The 6,966-nt window shown below is 35.7% G+C and overlaps 1 pseudogene across 1 annotated transcript; it reads left to right on the forward strand.

Moving 5' to 3' along the window:
- Positions 1–568: 568 nt before the first annotated feature.
- On the forward strand, positions 569–3,213 carry LOC104657402 (annotated as a pseudogene). The gene is made up of 2 exons (XR_004053105.1): positions 569–623; positions 1,768–3,213. The product of XR_004053105.1 is annotated as a PEST proteolytic signal-containing nuclear protein pseudogene (transcript).
- Positions 3,214–6,966: the final 3,753 nt, after the last annotated feature.

A 6,966-nucleotide genomic window follows, 5' to 3' on the forward strand; every position in this document is an offset into this window, starting at 1 on the left:
CTTGTCATGTAACAAAACATATTCACAGATTCTGGGGACTAGGAGTGTACATCCTTGGGGTGGCCATTATTTTTCCTGCCATGGTGAATTTTAATTGTTACTCAATATAAAATCAGGGATTGTAAACTTGTGGCTCGTGGGTTTTATGTTAAAAACACAGTCTTGGTAAAATATTCTAAATATCTAGATTCTACAGAAAAACAAAATTGGGCATCTATGACTTCACAACAACTGGGTAAATTGCATTAGTATTTGCTCAAATTAAATGGGTCATGTGTCCTTTGTTTTATCAGTGTCTTCATTGCCCACAGTTGTATCTCTAAATCTGAGACAGTTTTCTCCCTGTCATTTGGTCCATTTCTTTTTTATATATTACTTAACTGGTCTCTGTCAGCATAAAACATCCTATGTTAAATAAATGAGTAAATGTGCACTACGTCCATTTGCAGTAAGTATACACTTTACTTAGAACAATAGAATAAACAAAGCAATACATTATTTTTCTATTTCTTTGAATTAGATTCCTATATCCCATTGAACCTAGTGGTAGAAAACAGTGTCATGTGTTATGGTGGCCAAATTCCCAGAGGAGTACTATTTGCCAAGCTGTAGCCTAGGTGAAAGTAATTATAATACATATATTCCATTAAGGATCCTTATGAAGATTATCTAAGTCCTGTAAATCAATAAGAGAAAGACAAACTTCTTAACCAAAACTTGGGCAACATCTTCAACAGACACTTAACAAGCTATTCTAATGACCAATAAACCTAACAAAAGATGCTCAATATTGTTATCCAAGAAGTAAATGAAATTGAGACCTTTGTGAGATACTACTACATCCCTACGAAAGTGGAAAAAATTGAAGACACTGTGACAGTATCATGTTTTAGTGAAGACATGAGACAACTGGAGCTATACTGCTGATAGTAATATAAATTGATACAACAACTTTGGAAACTCCTTGGCTATATTTACTAAAGCTATATTTATACCTGCCTCTGATCCAACAATTCTACTCTTATTTTATACATCACAGAAATTAGGGCATATGTTCATCAAAAGACAAAATGTTTAAAGTAGCTTTATTTATGCTAGCTCCCAGCTAGGAACAACCATATGTTCATCAACGGGAGAATATATAAATTGTAGAACGTTCATACAATGAAATACTTCCTATTTTATAAAAATGAACTGTTGCAAACAATATGGATGATTATCAGAGACAAGAGCACCTACGTTCATATGAAATGAATGTGAAATTCATATGAAATTCCAGAATAGGTAAACTAATTTATAGTGACAGAAGTCTGAAGAGTGGGAGAGACACAAGGGAACATTCTGTCATGTTGGAAATTTCTGTTTCATTTGTGGTAATTATATGAGCATATACACATATAAATATTTATTAAACTTTAAGACTCAGGTGGCCAGGCATGGTGGCTCATGCCTGTAATCCCAGCACTTTGGGAGGCCAAGGCGGGTGGATCACCTGAGGTCAGGAGTTCAAAGCCAGCCTGGCCAACATGGTGAAACTCCATCTCTACTAAAAATACAAAAATTAGCCAGGTGCGGTAGTGGGTGCCTGTAATCCCAGCTACTCGGGAGGCCGAGGCAGGAGAATCACTTGAACCCTGACAGCAGAGGTTGCAGTGAGTCGAGATCATGCCATTGCACTCCAGCCTGGGCGACAGAGCAAGACTCTGTCTCAAAAAAAAAAGGGGGGGGGACGGGAAGGCGGGAGAGGAGAAGCCTGAAAAGTCTCAGGGAGCTGGAGCCGCCGGAGTAATGGAGGGGAAAGTTCCAGTCGCAGCGCTGAGAAGCGATCAGCTGAAGAAGCAGCTGCCGACCTCCCAACAAAGCCTACAAAGATCTCCAAGTTTGGATTTGCCATAGGTAGTCAGACAACAAAGAAAGCATCAGCCATATCCATCAAACTTGGATCAAGTAAGCCTAAAGAAACTGTTTCAACTCTTGCTCCAAAAACTCTTTCAGTAGCAGCAGCTTTAATGAAGATGAAGATAGTGAACCAGAGGAAATGCCTCCAGAAGCAAAGATGAGGATGAAGAATATTGGAAGGGATACACCAACATCAGCTGGACCAAACTCCTTCAATAAAGGAAAGCATGGGTTTTCTGATAACCAGAAGCTGTGGGAGCGAAATATAAAATCTCATCTTGGAAATGTCCATGACCAAGACAATTAAATGATGTTTTGAAATTGGGGTGTGGGGTGGGTGTAAAGTTAAAAGGAACAGTTTCCTTTTTTAAAGAATGGTATAAGACTATCTTTGGAGCCGCTTTTTTTTCTTTTTCTTTTTTTTAAAAGATTGAGTGGTACACTAATAAATGAGAGTTTGAAATTAGAGGTAATTTATGTTTTATATACAGATTTCAAGACATTTGCTAATTTTGTAGTTTCATGTGATTAGTTTCCAAAGGTTACAGATAATAAAGAAATCAGAAATGGTACCTTTTTAAGAATTGCATATTTTTTTAGACACAACTATTAGCACATTAAGAGGGAAGCAAAAAGTTATTGTCTATTTAAAACTGCAAGCAGTTACTCTCTTAACTCCCTTATTACCCAAACTTGTCTGGCTCCCAGGAACAGCCTTATAGAGAGAGGGATTATTGTATTGGGAGGAAAATGTTACTGAACTATTCACTGAAAGTAAATTTAGATAAAATACAGCTTTTTTCCTTATGGGCATTTGTTTTGTTTCAAGTCATCATAAACTAGGTATTGCATTGCTATCAGTGGATACAGATGCTTAGCTCTTAAAAGATTTTTTATTTTTTAATGTAAACTGTTGAGTATTTGAAATAGCCCACTTCACCTTAATGGGTCTTGTCTATCTTCATTAGTCTTCAAAGAAAAACCATTTGCTACCAAAGTAAATCAGTATTTTGAATGTGCTTCTCTTGTTTTTTGTTTATTAGCTAGTTCCTGTAAGCATTTCCACCAGAACTTGAGGCAAATCATAAGGAAGCTGTTTCTTTTAAAACAAACCACCACCAAAAATTTAAATGTACATATTGCTTAAATATTTGGCTGTTTTTAGTTTTTAAAAGGTATAAACACCAAAAAAATAATAATAATAACATTGTATGAAGCTGGAAAACAAGAAGATGCACTTTCTGTAGCCTTGTCTAAGGATTTAAATTACTAACTTGTGAACTCCAATTTGAATTGAACTTAACTATCGGCTTTCTTACTAGTGAAATTGTATGGTTTATGTTAAACGCGTACATGTTGACCAGCGGCCTCTGAAAAAGCACATTTTAGATACTGAAATTGAAGGAAAGAAAATGCATCTTCAAACATTTTTTGGAATCTCACCACATGTACTTTGTTAGATTTGTGTATTGTAGGGTGTTTGTTTTGTATTTTTGTATTGTATATGAACTTTTTCTAAAATGTGACAGTTAAACACATCTTTAAAAGCATGGTCACAGACAAAAGAAGCATACAGTATAAAAATTTCCTTGAAAACTCCTACAATATTATATTTGGAGGCAGCTTCAGATTGTTTTATTGGTGGTAACTGCTTGCTGAGCTTTTTTAGTTGGTAATAACTCCAGAGAAGCAGCCTGTGTATATTCCTAACATTTTGTTCACTAGCATTTAAGTTTAGAATAAGCCCAAGTAAAACGATGGAAATGTATATAGAACTCTTAGTTCTTACATGATTTAATTATATCAAGATATATGAATTTAACTTACTTTAATGTAGGCAAACTATCCATTTTTTGTCCATTTTCCTGTTTGTTAAAATAACATACCTCTCCTACATATTATTTTCTTGACCCAAATGAAATATTAACCTAAGGTCAAGCTGGGAGAGAGAAATGACTGAGATGAATGTCTTTACTAAAGTACCAATAAATTTGTCAAACTCAAAAAAAAAAAAAAAAATTCAGGTATGTGCGTTAAACCTTAATTTTAAAAGTTTTAAAGAGTCAAGTTTTAACATTTGTGTTATTGTCTTGCCATGTTTAATTTTATACATATGTTAAAATCCTAGGTCATCATTATTTTGTACAGACAGTATTCCTTTAGATTTAACCTCATGTTTAGCCTTCCAAGTATACTTTATTAATTTTTAAATTTTTAATATTTTCCTCTTTGGTATTTTTCTTCTGCCTAAGGAAATCTCTTTAGTATATTTTAAATGCAAGTTGTATAGTAATGAATGCTCTTAGTTTTTGTCTAAAAATGCCTATTTTTTATTGCTGATGTAGTATATTTTCTGTGTGCATGGAAGTCTTTTTTGGCATCTTGGTTTTTGCAATACTTGAAAGATGTTGTTTTGTTGTCTTCTGGGTTCCATAATTTCTCATAAGAAGTTAGATGTCATTTTCATTGTTGCTGCTTTATCTTATTTCTTGATATTTTGAACACTTTGTATTTGATTTTCAAAACTTTATAGTTTACTTAACTGTGGTTTTCTTTATATGCATCTAGCTTGGGATTGCAGAACTTTTAAATTTGTGCATTGATATTGCTCATCAGTTTTGGAACATTTCCAGCTATTATCACTTTAAATATTGCTTTTGTCCTATTATTTCCTCCATCTGTGACTTCAAATCACATATGCTACATATTTATACATGTTAACTATGTCCAATGTGTGTCTTATAATATTTTCTCCCTTTTGCCTCTCTACCTTTTGCTTTGAGCATTTGGCTAATCTTCTCTTCTGCTGCTATAGCCAATCTTCTCTTTATGTCTATCCATTCAGTTACTAATTTCCTTTAGCACTAAGCTGTCCATTTGGTTGTCTAGTAAAATTTGCCATCTCTCTCCATATATATATGTGTGTGTGTATTTTAATGAATTTATTATATGTAATATATGTAATATGAAATATATGTTACACATGTAATATATAATATGTTAATGTATAATATGTTAAATTACAGATATATATGTAATATGTAAGATGTATATTTTATATTATGTGTACATATTATATATTGCATATGTAATATATGTAATACGAAATATGTATTATATATTACATATATACCTGTAATTTAACAAATTTACTATAGCTATTTTAAACATTAATTGTTTATAACTAAAATATATGGATATCCTATAGGTTTCTTCTCTTGTCTGATTTTTTTCTCTTCGTTATTCTTTGTATGATTTGGCTAATATTTTTGATTGCTGTATACTAAGAACAAAGATCTGTATAGAATGTAGATGGTATTTTATGCTATCATAAAGAAGACTTTTTTCACTACATTTATAGAGTCGGGGAGGACTACCAATTAGATACTGAGCGAATCTGAGCCTGCCTGGAAGCTTAATAAGGCTCAACCTATCTCTAATTTTCACCCATTTTTAGACTGTGAGCCTCTAAGGCTTTCACTTGAGAGCTTGCTGGGCTGTTCACCTTCAGTACCAAGAAAATACAACAAATTTTACTATGATTTTTCAGAGGCTTTTACCTGAGGCCCCTTGTAACTGCAAATTATGACAGTTTGCCACTTTTTCTAGAGCCTTTAACTATAGCCTTGTAATTACAGGGACTCCTCCCATATGTGAATCTTGGCCTTTACCGCACTACTATATAGTGGGTGATATAGTTTGGTTTTGTATCCCCGCTCAAATCTCATCTTGAATTATGCGGGGATCTGTCCTGCAGACCCCAGCTGCACGACGGATGAGACACATACTCAGACATAGACATTCAGTGAAAAAGCGGGCCCAGGGGGCTGATGGCACTAGGGGCCAAAAAGTTTGCAGCCCCTCTAAGCTGGCAGTGCTCACATTTATTTAGTACAGATTTAATTGACAAAGACTTTGAGTCAACACACCTGTAGGTAATTAACCTGGTCACTCTCCCCTGGAGAGAGCCGTCCTGGCCACGAATGATCAAAGGTTGGTCTTAGGACCACATGAATAAAAAAGCTGTTTAAACTACTCTACATTCCTTTGTATCTGTGCCCTAAGCTCTTTGGTTCCTGAAAGGAAAATCCAGCTATCTTCAGCCAAACTATCTGAAGCTATGCAAACCCCACATGCCTTCCAAGAAGGTTCTCTTCTTTCTATTCCTATAATTTCTTCTGCCACTCTGACTGATCTCCCACATAATGATAATCCCTAGTTGTTGGGGGAGGAAACTGGTAGGTGATTGGATCATGGAGGCAGTTTCCCCCATGATGTTCTTACGACAGTGAGTGAGTTTTCATGAGAGCTGATGGTTTTAAAATGTTTGGCAAGTTCTTTCTTCACTCTCTTCTCTCCTCCAGCCTTATGAAAAAGGTACCTGCTTTTCCCCTTCCACCATGATTATAAGTTTCCTGAGGCCTCTCCAGTCATCCAGAATTGAGTCAATTAAACCTCTTTCCTTTATAAATTACCCAGTCTCGGGTATTTCTTTATAGCAGTGTAAAAATGGACTAATACAGCGGAAAGTTCTGTTTTTAAGGATTTTTTTGGCTTAGCCCTTTAGCCTTCAGCATTGTAGTCTCAGGATTTGGAAAACAAGTGTTTTCAGAGGAACCAGTCATTGTTTCAGGTCCTTCAATCTTGAATTTTGTCACTTCTTCATTTCACTGCCAAAACTTTTGCTGGTATTGCTCTTCTCTAGCAGTAGCCCTCTGTTTGTGCCAAGTCCAGATGTGTAGCCTCTAGCCTTCACCCAGAATTCACAAAGGCCCTAAGGTAAAAGTGGCTGAAGACTCACAACTTACCTCTGAGAAGTTCAATCCCCTTCATAACTTAGTGTCTCTAGTTATTATTTCTTCAGCAGCATTCTGATGCCTTTAAGAATATAACTTTTGGCCGGGCGCGGTGGCTCAAGCCTGTAATCCCAGCACTTTGGGAGGCCGAGACGGGCGGATCACGAGGTCAGGAGATCAAGACCATCCTGGCTAACCCGGTGAAACCCCGTCTCTACTAAAAAATACAAAAAACTAGCCGGGCGAGGTGGCGGGCGCCTGTAGTCCCAGC

Source organism: Rhinopithecus roxellana, chromosome 14 (assembly GCF_007565055.1).
Source record: "Rhinopithecus roxellana isolate Shanxi Qingling chromosome 14, ASM756505v1, whole genome shotgun sequence".
Taxonomy (NCBI): domain Eukaryota; kingdom Metazoa; phylum Chordata; class Mammalia; order Primates; family Cercopithecidae; genus Rhinopithecus; species Rhinopithecus roxellana.